Here is a 23,277-nt window from a genome sequence, read left to right on the forward strand (position 1 = left end):
GTATTCATCACTTTGAATATTTCTTGCCACTCCCTTCTGGCCTGAAAGTTTCTGTTTGAGAAATCAGCTGACAGTCGTATGGGTATTCCCTTGTAGGTAACTGAGTTTCTTTCTCTTGCTGCTTTTAAGATTCTCTCTTTGTCTTTTGCTCTTGGCATTTTAATTATGATGTGTCTTGGTGTGGTCCTCTTGGGATTCCTTTTGTTTGGGGTTCTCTGTGCTTCCTGGACCTGTAAGTCTATTTCTTTCACCAGGTGGGGGAAGTTTTCTGTCATTATTTCTTCAAATAGGTTTTCAATATCTTGCTCTCTCTCTTCTTCTGGCACCCCTATAATCCGGATGTTGGTATGCTTGAAGCTGTCCCAGAGGCTCCTTACACTATCTTCATATTTTCAGATTCTTTTTTCATTTTCTTTTCTGGTTGGGTGTTTTTTGCTTCTTTGCATTTCAAATCTTTGCCTTGATTCTTGCACTCCTCTGGTCTGCTATTGGGAGTCTGTATAGTATTTGTTATTTTAGTCTGTGTATGCTTAATTTCTAGTTGGTTCTTTATCATAACATCGAGGGTCTCATTAGATTTCTTGAGGATCTCACTACATTTATCAGAGGCTTCTAGACAGTTCTTAAGAGACCTTAAAAGTGTGGTTCTGAACTCAATATCCTCCATTGACAGTTTTGTCCTGTTTCTTTGTCTCCGCATTTTTTATGCTTTCTTGGTGCACCCCCTAGTGGTCTTTGTGCGCAGTCTTGTTGTAGTTAAGTCTTGATTGTTGTTGGCAATACCAGGGTTGATTTGACCTCTAGGCTAACTGGCTATGAGAGTCCGCTTTGTTGGCAGTGGGAGAGCTTCTGTGATGGATCTCTAGGGCGGTGCTAATCTAACGTTTGCCTGAGGCTATCCAGCAAATGCCTCTGTGCAGGGCTTGGGTGGGGCAGGTCCCCGGGGATCTACAGGGTGGGTCAGAGCAAGCAGTTATGGCTGCTCTCAGTTCCATCCCTAGGGGCTCTGCCTTAGAGTTCCGACCAAAGCCAGACAGTCTCACTTCTCCCGTTTGAGTCTGGGTCCCTAGAGACTCGCCCGGATCTGGAGCTCAGAGTCTGAAACTCCCTCCCGATTGAAACCAACAACCGCACCCTCCGACTCCAGCCCACTCTGCGTGCACTCCGCACCTCAGTATTTCACTACAGCACCGCACCTCCTCTGAGTCCGGATATGATATTCTCTTTCCTCCTAGTTGTAGAATTTCCACTCAGCCAGAATTCCAGTGGTACTGGATGATGTCCGTTCCATCTTTTAGTTGTTTTTTGAAGTGGTTGTTCAAGGAAGCAATCTCCAGTGTTAACATATGCCACCATCTTGGTTTTCCAAACAATTCTTGATGCTTCCCCCAAACCTACCATTTCCTTTTAGTCATTCTTAAATAACAGAAGCCAAATTCTTTACAATAAAACTTTGTCGGTACCTTATCATTTTCAATTTCAGTGTCTAATTCTTCTGTCACAGCGGCTTCCCCTCCTGACTCCCTGAGCCCAATAAGGTGAGCCACTGTACTGCATGATTCACTCTCTCTTGCATACATGGTGTATCCTGTAATTGCCGCCTGCACTACACTCAGGACCTCTTACAGGGGTGTCCCATTGGCTGTTGCAGTAATTGCCGTGCCCCCATCATACCCATCTCCTCTGTGGCTGTAATAATCATCACAGGGACTGGACCACCATAAGTCAGAGGGGGCCTTCGTACTGGTGGTGCCCAGTTTTTTACTGGGATGTTGATCTTCCTTTTGTTTAATTGGATGAGTTCAGTATGAATTTTGGAGAATAGGTCCTTATCAGACATAACATTGGAAAATATCTTCTCCCAGGCAGTGTACTTCCTTGTTTTGTTGTTGTTGTTGTTCTTGTATTTGTTGGCTTCTCCTTCTCTGCAGAAGTGTTTTAATTTGACATCATCCCATTTGTTTCATTTCTCCTCAGTTTCCATTGCTCTAGGAGCTGTATCAGTAAAGGTATTGCTGAGACAGATTCCTGATATTTTGTCTTCTTCTAAGATTTTCATGGTTACCCACTTACGTTTAAATCCTTTATTCATTCCTAGTTTATACTTGTGTATGGTGTAAGTCGGTGGTCTAGATTAACTTTTTTGCATGTATCTGTGCTAAAAGTCCAACACCAATAATTATTATGTTTTTATTTTGGCTTTGTAATATCTTTAATGAAACAAAATAAAATGTCCTCTATGTTATTTGAGTCATACTTTCTCTAAATCTTGCCTTTAAAAAAATCCCCTGGGGCACAGTCCCATCCGTTCTTTGATTTTCCTTCCACTGATCCCAAACCTCTGCTGTAGTCTGTGTCCTTTCAAAGGACAAAAGCAGACCTGGAGGCCTCAGAGCTGCCCACAGCCTGCTCCTGCCCACGGTAGGTGCAGCGCCCATCACCATCTGGACCATGGCTGCCAGGCACAGTCAAAGCCTGAGAATCAAAGTGGCAGCATGTCAACGCCTTCACAGGCCTGTTTCCAGCAGCACAAAGCCAGTCCTCCCACCCAGTGCTCTGGGACCGGCCGTCATGGCGATGTGGTGGCACCCTCCCCTGGCAGCTGAGCGTCCCAGGCTTTTCTTTGGGCAGACCTGGGCCAGGACCTTTGGGGATCTCTGTGTCCATGGTATAAATGCGAGTGAGATCAGACACAATGTTATCAATGATTGGCTTGGTAAGGTCGCCACTAAACACTTGCCACCATGGCTTCTCGGCCATGGCCTCGGCGGGCACCTGGACCCCATAGACCTGCAGGGCCAGGTGGAGCACCGCCACCGCTATGTGCTGAGCCTGGAACCGGAAGCACAGCCCCCCCGCGGTAGCTGTCCCGCAGCAGGGCCCAGGCAGTGACGGAGATGGGGGTCCGTTGCCAGCTGTAAGGATTCAGCCAGTTCTTGAGAGAAATCAGGTAGTGGAGCAGGTACCTGTGTGGGTGCTGAAAGGAGACTTGGAAGCGCAGTACCTGCAGCACAAGGAGCTCGCACTGCACAATGCTGTCCCGGATCACGCACAATAGGGAGTCCATTTCCAAGGGCTCGCTGCCCGGGTGGAAGTACCTGTTGGACACGTTGATGATGTCACGGGTTCGCAGGGGCTGTTCTTCCACTTTGCCAGCCAAGTAAAGGGCAGACATGGCGACCAAGTAGGGGTCATAGGCGTCCACGTTGATCTCGCAGAAGAACTTATGATAAATGGCACAGGCGATTGCGAGGGGAATGGACTGCATCCCTAGCTTGACACCTGCCTCCATGATGAACCTTGTCACGCGGAATTGCACCCGGGCCGGGGGTTCGGGCCACCCCTTGGCGCCTGGCGCCGCGTCCTCCTCTCTGCAGCTGGCCTGGCTAAGGTCCTCCATGGGGCCCTGCCCAGAGGCCCCAGACACCGAGGGAAGGGCAAGAGTCTCCAGTGCAGTGCCTGTGTCAGCAGAGTTCTATCCCAGTGCGCAGCTGCCCAGCCCCACCCCGCCCCACCCCACCCCGCGGCCCCACCTACCCCGACCTGCCTAGGCCTGACTGCCATCCAGGTTCCAACACCAATTATTGAAGAGACTGTAAGACTGCATTCTATGTTTTTGCCTCCTTTGTCAAATATTAATTGAGCATAATGGTTAGGGTTGACTTCTATGTTCTCTGTTCTGTCCCATTGGTCTTTATGTCTTGTTTAGTGCCAGTAACAGGCAGTTTTGAGAATGGTGGCTTTGTAATACAGCTTGATATCTGGTATTGTGATCCCTCCAACCTTGTTCTTCTTTGTCCAGATTCCTGTAACTCTTTGGGGTCTTTTTTTAAATCCATACGAATTTTTGGAAACTTTCTTCTAGGTCTGTGAGATACGCCATTGATATTTTAAGGGGGAATACATTAAAACTGTACATTGTTTTGGGGACTATGAACATTTTATTGATGTTGATTGTACCAAACCATGAATATGGTATGTTCTTCTATTTGCTTTAGTCTTCCTCTATCACTTTTTTCAATTTCCTGGAGTTTTCCAAGAACAGGTTTTTGCCTGCTTAGTTAAGTTTATTCCTAGTCTTCTTAATTTTTTGTTGCACTGGCAAATGACATTTTTTTTTTTTTTTAGTTTCTCTTTCTGAGTTCATTATCCGTGTATCAAAAAGCCATAGAATTCTGGGTGTTAATTTTGTACCCTGCTACATTGCCAAATTCATTTATTAAATCTCATAGTTTTTTTGATGGAATCTTTAGGTATTTCTATGGACAGCACAATACCATCTGAGAATTTTGACAGTTTTACTTTTGCTTTTCCACTTAGCATGCCTTGTTTGACTTCTTCTTGCCTGATCACATTGCCTAGCACTACCAGTACTCTGCCAAACAGAAGTGGTGAGAGTGGGCATCCCTGTCTTGTTCCTCTTCTTAGAGTAATTGTTTTTGCCCATTGAGTATGATGTTGTCTGTAGTTTTGTCACATAAGGCTTTTATAATGTTGAGGTATGATCCCTCTATGCCCAGTTTGCTTAGAGTTTTTATCAAAATTGAGTGTTGGATTTTGTCAAGTGCTTTTCCTGCACCAATTGATATGAATCTCTGACAATTTGTTTATGTGATGCATCACACTTATTGATTTCTGGATGTTGACTCATCCTACTTCCCCAGAATATATCCGCTTTGGCATGGTATATGCTCATTTCAATGTAATGTTGCATTGGATTTGTTAGAGTTTTGTTGAGGATTGCAACATCTATGGTCATCAGAGATATATTGGCCTGCATTTTACTATCTTTGTATTTTCTCTATCTGGTTTTCGGATTAGAGTAATGCTGGCTTCATAGAAACCATTTGAAATGGTACTTCCTTTGAATTTTATGCAATAGTCTGAGGAAGAAGGTATTAGTTTTTCTTTGAACACTTGGTAAAACTCCCTGTGAAGCCGTCTCGCCCAGGCTTTTGTTTGCTGCAAGTTATTTTTGTGACTGCTTGAATTTCCTGAGTAGTTATTGTCCTAGTCCTATGTTTTATTCTTCCTAACTGAGTTTAGGAAGATTGTATTTTTCTAGGAATATGTCCATTTCTTCAGGGTTGATCAGTTTGTTGGAGTAGAGTTGTCCATAGTATTTATTTACAATCCTTTTTATATCTGTGGGGTCTTTTGCTATTTTGCCTCTTTCATTTCTGATTTTGTTTACTGGGGTCCTGTTGGTGAGCCTAGCTAGAGCTTAGTCAATCTGTTTTATCCTTTCAAACAAATAGCTCATGTCTTTATTAATCTTTTGTGCGGTTTTTGGTCTCTATGTCATTTATTTCTGCTGTGATCTTCATTATTTCCTTCCTGCTGCTGAGTTTGGGCTTTGCTTGTTGCTCTCTCTAACTTTTTAAGTTGTGGGGGTTAGATAATTTGTTAACTGTTTTTCTTGTTCTTTGAGTTAGGCCTGTAATGCTATGAAGTTCCCTCTAAGGATTACTTTCAGTGTGTCCCATAGATTTTGGACTTTTATTTTTAATTTTCATTTACTTCCAGGATGATTTTAATTTCTTCTTTAATCTCTTCGGTTACCCAGTTATCTATCTTTGTACATAAAAGCCCTGTGACGGGAATGGCAGAATGTCCAGAATAGCTGTTGGCTATGACTTGCATTGCGGCAGCCAACCAGCCTTATCTGGGCCCCAATCGGCCATATCCCTGACCAGGCTTGCTTCCCATCTGCCCGCAATCCCCCATTCGGGGCAGGACTGATAAGCAAACCACTCACAGCCTTTCCCCTGGTCAGCCATACCCCCTATATGCGCTAACGCCATGATTGGAGGCATGGCCTTCTGGTTAACCACCAATGGCCACTAACCACTGCAGGCCTGGCCCCATGTGCCCCCATCTGGGGAGGCCGACCAGACTGCTTCCATACAGGAATTCATACCCTGGGTCTCCATTTATTTAATAAAAGACTACTTAGCCTCCAAGTATTTGAATTTTGTTATATCTTATTGTAGTTTATTAGCAATATAAGAGGCCCAGTGAATGAACTTTGTACACTTGACGGAATCCCTCACCCTCTGGCAGCCTGGGAGACCTCAGGGGATGTCCGAATGATGGCTTAGGCTTAATCCCAGTTGCCAAACATGCTTAGCGCCTCTGTGGAGGTGGGAGAGATTCCTGCCACTGCTGCTCCCCTTGCCAGTCGTCAGCACAGGATCCAGCTGAATGGCGCTGCCCTCTGGGAGCTCACTGATCCCCAAGGGCAGCTCTTGCATTGAGAGTCTACTCCCTGGGTGTCAGAGCACATCATAGCAATCGGTCTTATCTCTTTTTTATGACCTTTACTTTGAGATTTCTTTTTTCTCTCTTTTCTAAATTGTTTTATTGCTTAAAGTATTACAAAGGGTATTACATATGTCTCCTTTTTCTTCCCCGCCCTGACAATCCCCTGGCCTCCCCTAACTCCCAGTGCCTTATGTCCATGGGTTATGCTTATATGCATGCATACAAGTCTTTCGGGTGATCTCTTACTCTCCCCGCCTGCCCCCCAACCCTCCCCGGCCTTCCCGCTGTAGTTTGACAGTCTGTTCGAAGCTGCTCTGCCTCTGTATCTATTTTTGTTCATAAGTTTATAATGGTCTTTATTATCCATAAATGATTGAGATCATGTGGTATTTTTCCTTCATTGACTGGCTTATTTCACTTAGCATAATGCTCTCCAGTTCCATCCATGCTGCTTCAAATGGCAAGAATTCCTTCATTTTTACAACAGCATAGTATTCCATCGTGTAGATGTACCACTGTTTTCTAACCCATTCATCTGCTGATGGGCACTTCGGCTGTTTCCAGATCTTAGCTATGGTGAATTGTGCTGCTATGAACATAGGGGTGCTTATATCCTTTCTGGGCTCAGAGGTGTGGCAAACTTTCCTGCCCAATTCCATGGTTTTTACCTGACTTAGGTAAACACATAATGCAATATGCAAATGAGGTATCATAGACTTGTGTACCTGAAGCCTATGTGATCATATTAACTTCCATAAATTCAATACAGAGTGCCTATGTGATCATATTAACTTCCATAAATTCAATAACTTTAAATTCATAAAGTTACTGTCTGTAACTCAAATGTTTTTAAAAAATTAAAAAATAATATGAGCATGAAACCTTTAATTATGTGAAAACAGTAACATTGAATGAAGAGATACACCTCAATTTCATTTATATCATTCAAAGCAAAAGAAAGGATACCATTCATTAGATTGAGAATGTATACTGATGATCAATATGATTTGTAATTGCTAAAGAGGTATAGCACTTCTAATAATGAATGCAATATGTAATGTGTGAAACACTCCTAATGACCTTACAGGGATACGATTTAAACCTCAACCTAAATTCAGTCTATTTTAGCATTACAGTTTGCCTGTAGTCACTTCAACTGTTCTCTGAAGAACTCAATTCTATTGATCTTATGTTAGAATGTGACACTTTGGGAACAGGAAGTCATGTAGGTTTAAAGTGAAGATTCATTCTTATTGAACTACTAAGAATTTGTTCTGAATGTACCCTTCTTTCGTCTGGAAAAAGGACATCAGTTCACCTTGGAAAAATCCCACTGAAATAAAAGTTAGTCTAACTATATAAACATCAAGGACACACACTTCATTATTTAGAATTGTATTTGAAATACTAGTTTTGAGTATAGGAATGTGCAACCCTGTACTGTGTAAAATAATAATCTTTATTATTAATTTGATAAGACGATCTTGTACCTACGTTTGATGTAGAAAACTTTCCATTTGGAAACTACATAAGAGAAATGTCTATGGTATTAAATAGATTCACCAAGGGGTCTCTGACTCAGAAGAAGGCTACAAACCAATGATTCACCAATTTTATTGGTCTTTCTGTCTTCTTTCTTGTACATGAGGTATGTAAAACATGAATAAAAATGTTGATGAGCTATTTTCAGGGAGTTGTCTTTTAATTAATTTAACTATTTACTTATTTGACTGACTATGAAAGGAAAGTGTATTCATTTCAATATATCTGTAGCAGGAAAAGTTGGTTTCATATTAACTAGTTTTCCCAATTTCAAAGACTTAGTGTCCATTTGTGATAATTAGGTGAGTGACATTTCACGGGAAATTTTCTAAAGTGTTATTGCAGAGTTTGTGCAAGATGAAGGTTGTCCAGGGGGAGGGGATACAGGTGTTTGGCTGGCTGGCCCCACGCCGATCGAGTTGGGGATCAGATGGGGGAAGATGAAGGCCAGGCGAAGGAGCTGTGGGTAGATTACTGGCTGGTGGGTCCTCGATCATTGCGGGGGCGGAGGGGGGGGGGTGCGGACAGAACAGTGTGGGGCTACCTGGAGGGTGCAGCCCGCGTTGCTTGCCAGCCTGTCCCACCCCATGGTGGATCTCCTGGTCAAACTCCTGTTTGAAGGGACAATTTGCATATTAGTCTTTTATAATATAGTGTTACATGCAATAAACATTAATATGTTAAGGAAAAAAAATTAAATATAATATTACCAAAACAGTGCAAACCTATTTTATCACAAAAGTTGTAGGAACTATTAAATATCTGAAAATGATAGGATTCCTTTTTATTATATTCTAAAACATATATTTTTTACTCTGGCTCTATTTTATTCATCTTTTTATTCTTTTATTTTTTGAAATATTTTTTATTGATTTCAGTGAGAAAGGGAGAGGGAGAGAGATAGCAACATCAATGATGCATGAGAATCATTGATTCTCTGCCACCTGCACGCCTCACACCTTGGAACAAGCCCACAACCCAGACAGGTGTCTTTGCCCGGAATTGAACCTGGGACCCTTCAGCCTGGAGAACAATAATCTATCCACAGTGCCTAACCAGCTAGGGCTATTTTTTCTTTATTGATTAAGGTATTACATATGTGTCCGTATCCCCCATTTGTCCCTCCTACCTCCTCCTCATGTCATCACCCCCACTGGTGTCAGTGTCCATTAGTCAGGCTCATATGCATGCCTCAAGTCCTTTAGTTGATCTGTCTAACCCCACCTTTCCCTACCTTCCCTGCAGCAACCTTTTGCAGCAAAGATTCAGGAACTGGAAAAGTGTATGAACTGAAAGGAATACACTAGACAACAATTACATATTTAGAAGGCATGGGGGAGCCAGGTGAAGACATTTCTCTCTAGTAAGGAGGCTCTCTGAAACCCAGGACCCATCAGCTTTTATTTACTTAAATACACATTTGCCCTTTAGCAAAGCATACAGGCATATCAATGGTAAAGTTTGGTACACAATAAAAGTATTATCATGGTAGGAGGTTGCTTACAGCCACTTTGCCAACAGCAGGGTAACAAAATGCTGATTTTCAGCCATGCTGAATATCAAAGTTCATTCACCTTCTATAGGATTCTCGCATTGATATGTTCACTACTGTTGGTCTTTGCTCCAACATTTCCCCCTTTTGCTTTCTTAATTAATTTAGAAAGGTGTATGCCATTAGCTGGGCTCAGATCCTTTTAAGACTTTTCATTCTGCATCTTAAAACTGGAAGCAAACATAGAAGAACAAGAAAGAAAGACAATAGCGGTTACTCTAAAAAGGAAACTTAGGGAGATTCGATGAAAAGGATTGAGTCCTTTCATGTCCTTCTAAATATTATTGTCAGGAATTTAAGGAATTCATTCATAGTAGGCTTCTTTTGGGGCCATTAGTTTTTTTATGGATCCCTTTCTGCCAGGGTCCAACCCCAGCAGGTCCAGGGGTTCCCAAAGGCGTAGACGGAGTCGGCGAAGAAGGAAGGACACAGAGACAGTGTTCAGTTGATCAGCAGACTAGCCAGGATCTCCAGCCAGGATCTCCAGCCAAGTTCTGGTCTGGATCTCCAGAGAGGTTCTGCTGTTTATTGTCTTGTTACATCCATATTTATACCAGTTGATTTTAATCCTGTCAATTTCTATTACAAAGGTTAGGGCGTTTCTTATCTGCATTCCAGGGAGTAAAGATTATGTAGCTTAAGCATGATTGTTTGTAGTTAAAGTGATTAACTACCCGCCTGGCACTTAGTTGAGGAGTTTCATCCCCTCCCTAACTTCAGGGAAAAATCCCTACCTGGGGAAACAACCTATCTCGGAGAGGAGACCTTGGTTAAAACACACAGCGCTAAGGGGAGCAAACATATTAAGAACAGTATGCTATATAGGCCAGGTCCCTTGAAACATATGCTGTGCAGATATTTCTATCCGGCAGCGACTGTGTCAAGCAGCAAGGATGGACCAGCTTCTGGCAAATTCCCCCATTTTTTTATTTTTTAAATGACAGCACATGCAAATCAGTGTCCACCTCTCAGATTGGGCCGTTTAAAACTCGGAAGAAGACTGGCAAGCAATGACAGTGAGCATAACTATAAACATAGTGGATGGAGTGCACAAGGAGCCCCATTCCTGTAGAAGGTTGCCGGCCTCTTCAGTCAAGGGATTACAGCTGTCCTCAAGTTGTTGGTTTGATTGCCTTTGTTGGTCTGGCTAGTGGGTGGCATCACTGGCGATGGGCTTCCCGAAGCGTCAGCGAGTTGGAGGGCTGCATCAAAGTGTCCATCAGTGCCGGGGTCCCGTCTCAGTGGGTCCAGGGGTCCCCAAAGGTGTAGACAGAGTCTGCGAAGAAGGAAGGACATGGAGACAGTGTTCAGTTGATCAGCAGCCTAGCCAGGATCTCCAGCCAGGATCTCCAGCCAAGTTCTGGTCTGGATCTCCAGAGAGGTTCTGCTTAGGATCTCCAGCCAGGTTCTGTGTCCATGTTGTCTTGCTAGGTTCTCCAGCCAGGTTCTCCAGGTTCTCTAGCCAGGTTCTGTAGCCAAGTTCCCTCGCTAGGTTCTCCAGCCAGGTTCTGTGCAGGTTCTCCAGCCAGGTTCAGTCACCAGGTTCTAGTAAGGTTCTCTTGCCAATTTCTGTAGTCAAGTTCAGTCCAGGATCTTTTGCCATGTTCTCTCCAGCGAAGTTCTTCTGTCTCTAGGTTCTGTCTTCTGAGTTCTGTCTTCTAAGTTCTGTCTTCTAAGTTCTGTGTTCTAAGTTCTGTGTCTTGCTGTCTTGTTACATCTGTATTTATACCAGTTGATTCAATCCTATCAACCTCTATTACAAAGGTTAAGGCGTTTCTTATCTCCATTCCAGGGAGTAAAGATTATGTAGCTTAAGCAAGATTGTTCATAGTTAAAGTGATTAATTACACGCCTGGCACTTAGCTAAGAGGTTTTATTCCCTCCCTAACTTCAGGGGAAAATGCCTACCTGGGGAAACAACCTTTCTCAGAGACCTTGGTTAAAACACATAGTGCCAAGAAGGTGAGCAAACATATTAAGAACAGTATGCCATATATGCAAGGTCCCTTGAAACAGCAAGCATGGACCGGCTCCCGGCACATCAGGGCTGTGGTTGATGGTGGTGTCGGTGTCTGAGGAGGAGTAAGCTGTGCCCTCTGGGTCAGCTGATATGGAATATGGAGGGTAGCAGAGAGAAAAAGAAGAGAAAGCAAAATAACTACAAGGCATGGAAGTGTTTAGAAAAAAGAGGGAGAAGAAAGGGGAGAAGGCAGCATCCTGACACAGCCCTTTCCTTCAGCTTCCCCTTTCCCTATGGTCCAAGGTAGAAATGGGAAACAAGTCCTGTTGCAGTGAGAGGGCAGCTGCTGTCAGCCAGTCTCTGTCTTTACCTGGGTCCCGATCTGAGCTGGGCTTGGGAAGTGGGAAGCAGCCATGGGGACAGGAGACCTTCCTCAGAAGGGGCGAGTGTTCAAGCCCCTGAACCATTGGGGGGGGGTGAGGATCTGTGTCCCACCTCTGTTGAACCCCAAGTTCTCTCCTACTGGCCTCCCTACTGTGCCTGTCTTAGGTTGCCCCACCCTGTGGGGTCTTACCTGTCTTTGACTACCAGCCATCTCTGGGCCAAGTAGGGTGATGTGAGGTTCAGTTCTGTCTCCTTTGTAGCCTCTGTCCCTCTGGCCTCCATGCCCAGCAACTGCCTTGGGATCCCCTTGCCTGCTGGCGGGGCCCCGGCATTGATCACATATCTTGGGGAACCCAGGTTTCTTCTCCAGGGAGGGCCCAGCTCACGCTATTGGGTGAGAGACATATCCATGGTACCAGCCACCATGAGGCTTCAACCACAGCATTAACAGAGAGCTCATGCAACAGCTATGGGCAATTGGATTGTAAGAAGATGGTCCCTTTTGACACAAGGGTAAAAAAGAGGGGCCAATACAGGACAAAGGAGAGTCCCGGAACAGGGCTTTCTAGCCCAGGATGTCAGGCCCTTGGCACAAGACAACTCCTTGTATGGGACATATAGCAAACACCCCCAGTCACGGCATAAAAGGGAGGTGCCCTTCCTGGAACAGTAGGGTAGGGAGATTCTAGAAAAGGCTGTGTTCAGGAAAGAAGGAGAAAGGCCAAAGAAGCAGCAAACAAGTAGTTAGATTTTTAAAGAAGGAAAAAAAGGAAAGGAGATGTGGGGCAAAGCTGGGACATGTGGAAAGACAAAAAGGAGGCACATGTGATCCTCCCAATGGACAGATTGTTCCAGCTCAGGGCTGCACATCTGCTGCAGATTGGCACTGGTCCGGTGTGCTATGATGAGGCAGAGATGGCGGGCGGTGAGACATAAGGTCGGACTAGACGGTCTGGAATCCACACAGGTGAGTCTGCATCCTGTGGAAATATACAAGCATATCCTCTCCCCCAGGTTAAAAGTACATCAGGTCCCTTCCAGGCTCCTGTAAGCAAGTCTCTCCATTTGACGAGGGCTTTAGGTTTAGTTAAATCAGGGTTCCAATGCCTGTACATTGGGGAATTTCCCTCAGAATCTACATTTATTATATTAATTACAAATAGAGTATGTTGTAGAACATGATGAGGAGAGGAATATTTAAACTCATTTTCTTGTAATTTTTTAATTTGTGTTTTTAAAGTTTGGTGAGCCCTTTCTACTATTGCTTGGCCTTGAGGATTGTAGGGTATTCCTGTAGTATGTGCGATGCCGAATGTAGAGCGTAAGTTTTTAAAAGCTCTAGAGGTATAGGCAGGCCCATTGTCTGTTTTAAGTGCCCTTGGTATTCCTAGGTAGGAAAAGCATTGGAATAGATGTTGACTTACATCTTTAAAGGCTTCTCCTGTACGTGCAGAAGTAAGGATAAGATGAGAAAAGGTATCAATACAAACATGCACATAGCAAAGTTTGCCAAAAATGGGACATGAGTAATATCCATCTGCCATAAGTCACAGGGTCTAAGTCCTCTTGGATTAACTCCAGTAGCAGGGCTAGGAAAATGAGTAGGACAATGGCCTGAGTCACGCACAATACTTCGAGCAGCTTCTCTAGATATGCGATAATATAGACGGAGAGCAGAAGCATTTTGATGGTGAATGGCATGAGACCGCCTGGCTTCTTCTAGAGCTGTACAAACTACTGGGTGAGTTAGTAAATCAGCCTGATAATTTCCTTCGCTTAAGGGTCCTGGTAGGCAGGAATGAGCTCTAATATGTCCAATATAGAAAGCCTTTTCTCGTTTATGAATGTAAGTTTGTAGCTGAGTTAACAAAGAGAAAATGGCTGTTCTTCCTTGTGGGAGAGAGGCGGTCTCAATATGAGGAAATAATTTAACTATATATTGAGAGTCAGTGTACAAGTTAAAGGGAACCTATTGCAATTGTTCAAAAGCATAAATGACTGCCAAAAGCTCTGTTCTCTGAGCTGAAGTCTCTAGAGTTTGTTGAACATGGATTATTGAGTCAATGATTGTTACTGCCCTACCATTAGAGGAACCATCTGTGAATACCAAGGAGGCAGGAGGTGATAATGGTTCTTTTGAACATTTAATAGGAAATATAAACGGATGTAGGGAGAGAAATTGCAATATAGGTGATCTTGGCAAATTATGTAAAATTTGTCCTGGGAAGTTACCTATAGCTATCTGCCACTCTTCTTCAAATTGTAATAGTGTGTCTAATTGTTCTCTTTTATAAGGTATTATTATCTCAGTAACTTCTCTTCCAAAGAGTTCGATACTGCATTGTCTACCTTTGATAATGAGAGTGGCCACTAGGGAGGGATAGGGTGGTATAATCTTCTTAGGAGTGACAGGTAAATGTATCCATTCTAATGGTCCTTCCTGCCACAAGCATCCTGTAGGAGTATATTTAGTGGCTAGAATAATTAAGGCCCAAGATTTGAAATAATCTAGACACTGTAGTTGCTGTTTATTGATGGCCTGTTCTATTTTTGCTATAGCCTTTTCTCCTTCTACAGTTAATTGTCGGGGAGACTTAGGGTTAGAATCTCCCTTCAAAATGTCAAATAGAGGTTTTAAGTCAATAGTGGTTATTTTTAGATATGACCTGACCCAGTTGATATCACCTAATAGTTTCTGATAATCATTCAATGTGTTTAAATGATCTTTTCTTAATTGTAAAGGCTGTTGGGTGATAGTAGAGGTATGTAATATTCTGCCTAAGTAGGAAAAAGAAGGTTCAATCTGAATCTTTTCTGGGGCTATTTTTAGACCATGTTCTTCTAAAGCAAGGGCGGTCTGAGTAAGAATTTCCTGTAAAGTAGCCCGATCTTTATGAGCTAGTAAAATATCATCCATATAATGGATAAGATATAGATCTGAAAATTTCTTTCTAATAACTTGCAATGCCTGATCTACAAACTTTTGACATAATGTAGGACTATTTTTCATCCCTTGTGGGAGAACCTTCCATTGATATCTCTGATAAGGTTGTTTAAAGTTTTCTGATGGTATGCTGAATGCAAATCTTTGACAATCAGCCAGGTGAAGAGGTATAGTGAAAAAACAATCCTGTAAGTCAATAACAACAACACAATACTCCTGTGGAATTGCCACAGGGGAGGGCAATCCAGGTTGTAAGGAGCCCATATCTTCCATGGTGGCATTTATGGCTCTTAGATCTTGCAAAAGTCTCCACTTGCCTGATTTCTTTCTTATTACAAATATGGGTGTGTTCCAGGGACTATTTGATGGCTCTATATGTCCCTCTGCTAATTGCTGATCAATTAATTGTCGGGCTGCTGATATTTTCTCAGATGTTAAGGGCCATTGCTCAACCCATACTGGTTGTGACAATTTCCAGACTATGGGATCAGCAGTCCTAAGGGCAATGGCCCCAATTATAAATCCTGTCGAGGAGTGTGAGGTATTACTTTCTTTTCCTAATCCCTTTCCTGGATTAAATCTCGTGTCTAGCATCTGTGATGTTACTCTATCACTAGGGCTATATAATAGAACTCCCATTTGAGATAAGATATCTCTTCCCCATAATGTAAAGGGGATAGTCGTAATTACATATGGACAGAATGTTCCTGAATGTTGATCTTCATCAGCCCAAGTTAAAATCTGAGAACTCTTTTTTACATTAGATGTCTTTCCTAGTCCTACTAGGGAAGTAGAGGTGGTGTGCGTGGGCCATGAAGAGGGCCAATCCTTCCCTGCTATGCAGGAAACATCTGCTCCTGTATCCAATAGATCTCCAGTTGGTTTTCCCTGAATTTGTAAAATTTCTGTAGGTCTAGTAGCATGGATTTCTTGTATCCAAAATGCTGCCTCACTAGATCCAAAGCCTCCGGCCCCTCTAGCTTTCTGGGTAACAGCTGTCTCTATTTTATGTATTGGTAACAGGAGTAATTGGGCAGTTCTCTGGTTGGGCTGAATCTGTATAGTTGTGGTGGGTAGGGAAAGTAAAATCTGTATTTCTCCTGTGTAGTCTGCATCAACAACTCCTGGGATGACTAAGATCCCCTGTAACGAGGTGGAGCTCCGTCCTAATATTAAACCTACAGTTCCCTCAGGCAGCGGCCCAGACACTCCTGTAGGAATGGCTGCTACTGGTGAGTCTGGGGTTAGTATTGCATGGGTGGTTGAGTGGAGGTCCAATCCTGCACTGCGTGGGGTTGCCCTGAAGAGGTCACTGACTGATCGAAATTTGCAGAGGGGTTGAAGGTTGATGCCCCTATTATTGCAGGGGCCTGGGGCTGGCCCCTTCTCAAGTTTCCCAATTGAGGTGATGGGATATAACCTCCTTGGGAGCTATTTCTTGAGTTTAAAGGCCGACCATTTTTATGGTATTTTGATCTACATTCCTTTGCCCAATGGAATCCTTTCTGACATCGGGGACAAACGGTTTTTGGAGGATTAATATTATTCCCTAATGTATTTCCAGGCTGTCGAGGAGCTTGCCATCTGGCCTGAGTATTATTATTTTTATTTGGGCATTCTCTGCTAAAGTGCCCAGGTAAGTCACAAGAGTAGCAGTTCATATTTCTTTTATTACCTGTATTATTGCTGGCTTGTCCTATACCCTGTACATATTGAGGGTATGTCTCCCCTTTGAGAGCTGCAGCTATAGCTACACCCTGCTGGACTTACATCAGCACACTGTTTTATAAAATCATTTATAGTTCCTGTTCTGCGAATCGGCCTTAATAAAGCCTGACAGGTATTATTAGCATTTTCAAAAGCCAGTTGTTTGATTAGGATATCGGCTGCCTCTTTGTTATTGATTACTCTCTTGACTGCCTGTATGAGGCGAGAAAGGAAATCCTGATATGGTTCCTCGACCTTCTGTTTAACCTCTGTAAGGGTGGTTGTTTTTCCTGCTGTATAAGGTAGGGATTTCCAGGCATTTCCTGCACAACTGGTTACTTTGGTAAGTGCCTCTGTGGGCATATTCATTTGCTCCAGAGCCGTGTTAAAATCACCTTCTCCTAATATCATGTCTAGGGTTATTCCTTTTCTGGTTTTTTTCCTAGTGGCTACAGCTTTCTTAGCAAGATCATCATATTCAGTTTTCCATAATAAGTAATGGCCTCCTGAGAGACAGGCTTTACAAACCTGTGACCAATCATAAGGAGTCATCCATTTACTGGCTAGGGTTTCTACCAAGGTTTGTGTGTAAGGAGCTAGAGGTCCATATTCAGAGCAGGCCAATTTTAATTCTTTAAGTACTATGTAAGGTATAGGCTCCCAGGTGGGGTTTCCGTCCCCACCAGACTCATTATCATATGCAACTGGGAAGCAGAGTGAGAATTCAAGATCTCCATTAGCTCCAGCTTCTCTTATCACCCTTTGAAATTTAGACATGGAGCTCCTAGGAGCCACAGGCTTCCTTTCTAACTTGGGGAGCCTGTTTTGAACGGGAGGGCCTCTCTCCTCTCTACTGACTTGAAAGGACCAATGGTCATGTTTATGATATTTATTCTCCTCCTGATCAGTAGCCATAGCTAAATTGCTTTTAGATTGAGCTGAAGACAATAATGATGTATCCTCTCTGGGTGGAGCCGAGGGACTATTTAAATTTTGAGAAAGTTCAATCGTTTTTGCCTCTGGTGTCAAGGTGTCACAGATTGAATTCCAGAGGGAAAAGACATTTGGCAGGACCTTCTCAGATCCATGATAGCTGTAATAGTTCTTTAATTGCTTTCCTGCTTTAGTCCAAGTTTCTAAATTAACAGTTCCATCCTCAGGAAGCCATTGACATACATCTTCTATAAAACTTTCTGTCTGACTGGGAGTAACCTTAACTCCTCTGCTAGCAAGCATATGCGTTAAAAGATTAATAGAGTCTTTTTTCTTTAGACTCAGTATGACCCATCCTGTCAATCTAAGTTCTCTACTAACTACCCCTTACCCTACTTATCCTCTATGGGGGGTGGGGGGTCTGCAGCACCCTACGGTAGAGTCCTATCCCTCCAAAGTACTGGGTGGGGGTTTGGGGGGCTTACCTAAGGGTCCCGGTTTGGGCGCCAGATGCCGGGGTCCAACCCCAGCAGGTCCAGGGGTTCCCAAAGGCGTAGACAGAGTCGGCGAAGAAGGAAGGACACGGAGACAGTGTTCAGTTGATCAGCAGCCTAGCCAGGATCTCCAGCCAAGTTCTGGTCTGGATCTCCAGAGAGGTTCTGCTGTTTATTGTCTTGTTACATCCATATTTATACCAGTTGATTTTAATCCTGTCAATTTCTATTACAAAGGTTAGGGCGTTTCTTATCTCCATTCCAGGGAGTAAAGATTATGTAGCTTAAGCATGATTGTTTGTAGTTAAAGTGATTAACTACCCGCCTGGCACTTAGTTAAGGAGTTTCATCCCCTCCCTAACTTCATGGAAAAATCCCTACCTGGGGAAACAACCTATCGGAGAGGTGACCTCGTTTAAAACACACAGCGCTAAGGGGAGCAAACATATTAAGAACAGTATGCTATATAGGCTAGGCCCCTTGACACATATGCTGTGCAGATGTTTCTATCCGGCAGCGACTGTGTCAAGCAGCAAGGATGGACCGGCTTCCAGCACCTTTACCAGTCACTGTTAGCTTGTGACATGACAGCAATGATGTTCAAGTTCTGGATGGTGGACAAATGGTGAGAAATGTCAGTGTAGGTCTGCACTTTTTTGGCTTTGTCATGGGCAACCTGCACCAATGCACCGATGATGAGTGCTAGCATGGAAAGGCGTCTTCACCATCCCCCATCTCTTGATGTGTCTCCTCTGACTCCTCAGTGTTTTGCTTGGGGCCATGCTATCTGTGGTTGCAGTAGTCTGGTCAGTTCCTCTCTCAGATTCATGTTTCAGGAACCACACAGCCTTGGAGGAGTTTTATGGAAACACACAAGTATATCCTCGACCAAAGGTTAATAAAGGGACCCTTCTATAAACTAGACTCGGTATCTTTCCATTTAACCAGACCATTTTGCTTTGGCTTATTCTGACACCACTGTAATTCTATGGGTGTCTTGCCATCAGCATTACAAGGGAAAAATTTAAAGTAATTAAGGCTTGGTGTGGTCTACTTATAGGAGATTTCTTCACTATTCCCCCACTTTTGTTTTTCAAAATGGGATTTAGAGGCTCTTGTAGCAGATATAACATGCAAGAGGGACATTTCTTGATAATCTGTTTGGCAGGCTGATGTAAAAGTTGATGAAATTTCCCTGGCCTGTTTAATAAAATAACTAATTGATAGGCGTATGCATTTCCTTTTGTTAAAGGACCAGGACTTGTTCAAATAGTATAGATAGGCGTCAATCACAGCCATTTAAATTCAGTAGTTGCAGTTCTGTTTACCAGGCCAGCAGCATAGGCAGATCAGAGATAATATTAAGAGGCTTTTGGAAATCCTGCAAGTCAGCCTTGATTGTTTCTAATTCTATTCTTTGCACAGAAGTATGACTGGTGTGAATTACTTTCGTCTGAATTCTTTGCATTATAAGCAGCTTTACCATGAGATGAACTATCAGTAAAAACAGTGACTGCTCCAGGAATAGGTTTCTGCCTATTCCAACTAAGTTCCCCTGAATATTCTTTGATTTTCATTTGCTAATTTAAATCAGTCTAAAACAAGGCTTATTTCCTAACTTCCTTTGTCATTGGCTGGGGACAGCAAATGACACTAGTAGGGTTTTTGCTATCAGTCTTTGAGTATATGGACATAAGCGTTGTTTACGGAGGCAAAATGAAAATTGTTTACTTTTCTTTATGAGGCCTAATACATTTATTTTTAATTACAGTTTTCTAGATATTTGAAGGGAATCTGCTCCTGTTTTTTTCTTCCATGTAATTTCTAGGCCACATTTAGGGAGTCTCTTTTAAAAACATTTTTCTTTCTTTTAAATAGAGCTACAAACTTGGTTCCTTTTAAGAAATACCAATAAGAGAGAGGTATGCTGGCCAATTGTGCAATGCATACAGATTAAGTAAAAGTAACTCTTTTTTTTATGGTGTCTTATTAATGGTGAGATTTAATGCTCGAATAATTACTTTTTGTTTACCTTGTAAATAGTAGCAGGAGAGATTTTAAAATTTCTCCTTTCTATTAAGGTTAAAATTTACTTTTAAACATCATTCTTTTGGATAGTGCTCATTTGTATAGGTACAGATATTTTACTCTGGACTGTGTTAGAACCAATTGCTAATAAAATATCTGCTTCTCATATAACTGAGTTTATATAAGAACTTGATTATATTGTAAAAAGCTAATTTGTTAAGTGACTAAAGTATGCATCTTTATTGAGAAAGCAAAGTAAGTAAACTTATACATTTGACCTGTGAAGTCCAGGTTTTGCACTACCCCTGGCCTATCTAAAGATCAGACTGTCAGGGCTCCCATCTTAAAATTCTGCTGCTGAATAGTCCGATGTTGCTTAATAAGTATTCAGCAACTTTGTCCTGCCCTTCCTTAAATGGTGAAACTTTTATAACATTTAAAATACGTGTATGTAAAGAGAACACAGTTATTGATTTTTATTTGATGAAGCTTCAAGTGATTTCAAGTATATTAGATCGGCGTAATTTGGTTTGAAAATATTTCTTTTCCTAAAATATTTCTTTTAAGAAGAGAGTAAACCCTTGAATTATTCCAGGGAACTTGAAAAGTTTCAAAGCTATCTCTTGGTTAAAGTCTTGAAATTTAACATGGAAAGACTATCACAAATATGTGTAACCCAAACATTACATTATACATTTGTTGTAATTATTCTAAAATAGATCAATAAAATTTGAAGCAGGGGATCCCTCGGGGGTGAGGACGACGGGGCCCCAACGCGCTAGGGCGTCTGCATGCACGACCCCGGGGACCAGGTTCATTGACGCAGATCCGTTTAATTGAGGAACTACAGGGGTATATATAGCATGAGGGGACCAATCAGAGGGAGACACATTGCTATAGGTGACCAATCAGAGGGAGACACGTTGCTATAGGCGACCAATCAGGGGGAGACACATTGCTATAGGCGACCAATGGCTGAAAGGCTGGGGTACTATGCATGTGGCTCTAGGAGTTAGTTCAGGCGGGCTTTGCTACTTCCTGGTGTGCCAAGGAAGCATGTCATGGTGGAGTGTGCTCACACCATTGCAACAGCCACAGCGCTGAGACATACTTCCTGAGCTCTACTACAAAAATTTAAACTGGATTTTAAAAATAAAAATTTGGTTCTGACCATAGAATTAATCCTCTTTTTTAATCAGTCCAATAAAATAGTATATCCTAGGTTGACATTTTACCACACATAGTACACATAAGGACTACAATATATTTTGTACTACTAAGTTTTTCCAGAGAAATCACATGAATTATTTTTCTTGATAATGAATTTCTAAACTTTATGCATTGTATCATTACGAGCACATAATTTCTCCCAATTTAATTTGAACTTTTAACTCTTGGAAGCCTTAAATTTTAGGTGGTAAGTTAAATACTTAGCATTTCTTAGTTTAGTAATACCTTCACATTTTTATGGATATATTTCCAATAAAATTAACAAAGACTTATTTAATTAATAGATTCAAATCTGTCCTTTGTTTTTTCATTCGAGTCAAACTCAAATAAATATTGCAAAATTTTGTTATTTCAAAAACTTTAGAGTTTTAATAAGTTTTTTTACTTAATGTAAGCAACTCCAAATTTTTAAGTTAACAAAGACTTTGGAAAAGTATGTTTAGACATATGAGGTTGCCAAAGAAGTAGGGGGAGAAAGGAAGAAGGCCTGTAGCCATTGGAATTTTAAAACCACCACATTTTTCCTTCAGAGATAACATCTAAGAGTGCTTTTCCAGGTTCTCTGCTTTTACAAGGAGAAGATCCACTGGCCCTTTCCTCCAACAGAGAGTGCAGTCAGCCCTCTCCTCAGTGACTACACCCTCACCATCAATATATTTATTTATAATTATTACTGAAAAGCTTTGCCACAAAGCCTTCATTTTAGTTATATCTATCTATTTAACTTTTAACAATTTTGAGCTTCCAAAGCCAGTTATCACCATCTAAGGCGTTTTACTTTGGCAAATTTTGCAGCAGAGAAAACTTACTGGCTTTCATTGGCTTTAATGTTAACCTTGGAAAATGGTCCATTATTATTTAAGAACAGCCCCATATTATGGAAACGCTAATCTTATTGCCTAAACACAGTCTGTATATTTTCCTTGTGTCATTTTCACCATCTTATAAAGAAAAACAGTCTTGGGTTTGTACTATAGCATCTGTCAGGAGATGGGGGTCAGTCCAAGAGGTCACCCAAAATCGGGTGGTGTGCGACTTCTCTTAAGCTAGTGTTTTTCTCTTCACGGGTACAGAAATCCCAGAGATATTCCTTAAATTGTGAGGATTATCTCATCTATCCAAATTTCAAAGGACGGTCTGGGAAATAAAATGAGACTTTTAATAACACTCTGGAGAGTGGGCATACATTTTACAGGATCACCAAAAGATATGTAATTAATGGGTTGGGAGATGTTTTAGATATTTAGTAATGTCCTGGCCATCTACTGTTTCTTTTCTTATTAAATTAAATTGAAGGCATGCTTAATAGACTAACAATAAACCACCAAAACAGATTAATAATAATCAACAGACAAGCGCCCATAAAATAGAGACAAGGCTTAATGAATCAGAGTAGTTTTCATAGATTTTATCCTATTCTGCTCTTCATGGCATTGGATGTCCTCTAAAGTTATTTTACCTAAAATCTGCCTGTCCCAAGGTGTCATGTGGTAATTTTCAGACAAAGCATTATAGAGTCCTTTTATAAAATGACTGTTAACCCCATTTCTCTAGCTGCTGAGCCTTTTCACACTAGAGGTGGCGGACCCAGAGCTTAGGTATTACAGACTTTTGATCCCCAATACGAATTAGGCATAATGCAGTGCGAACAAGAGCCCACATAGTTCAAGATGACAATGTTACTTTTTTTCCTTGAGCCTGATTTCAGAGAGTACCTTTTGATATTTTAATTTCTTTATCCTTGAGCATACAAGTAAATGTTTACAATGATTTTTTTTTTTTGCTTTATACTCAAACTTTTCATCATTATAGCCTAGCAGAAATAAAAGATTTTCCACCCACTTTATGTTTCACAATTTCCAAAGCTGACATGGGTTTGTGCACAGAGAATTTTCCCCACCTTTGCAGTGCACTTCTCAGCTTTCTGGTGAAATGTCTTCATTTTTCACTCTGGTGAAATTTCTTCTCCAAATGCCCCCCATTGGGCGCCAGAATGCTGCAACCTTTTGCAGCAAGGATTCAGGATCAGGAAAAGGAGCTGCACACAAATGAATACACTAGACAACAAATATAAATTTAGAAGACATGGGGGAGCCAGGCAGAGACCTTTCTTTCTAGCAGAGAAGCTCTCTGAAACCCAGCACCCATCAGCTTTTATTGACTTGGCTTTAGGTTTCTCCTATATGCCCTTTAGCAAAGCAAACAGGCATATCAGCAGTCAAGTTTGCTAAAAATTAAA

At 42.0% G+C, this 23,277-nt stretch overlaps 1 pseudogene across 1 annotated transcript; it reads right to left on the bottom strand.

Moving 5' to 3' along the window:
* Positions 1-1,498: 1,498 nt before the first annotated feature.
* LOC308512316 (cyclin-Q-like) lies at positions 1,499-8,395 on the bottom strand (annotated as a pseudogene). The gene is made up of 3 exons: positions 8,351-8,395; positions 2,634-3,382; positions 1,499-1,524 (listed from the first exon to the last, which is right to left on the bottom strand). The product of its transcript is annotated as a cyclin-Q-like (transcript).
* Positions 8,396-23,277: the final 14,882 nt, after the last annotated feature.

The sequence above is a fragment of the Myotis nattereri genome, assembly GCF_964212035.1.
Source record: "Myotis nattereri genome assembly, chromosome: Y".
Taxonomy (NCBI): Eukaryota; Metazoa; Chordata; class Mammalia; order Chiroptera; family Vespertilionidae; genus Myotis; species Myotis nattereri.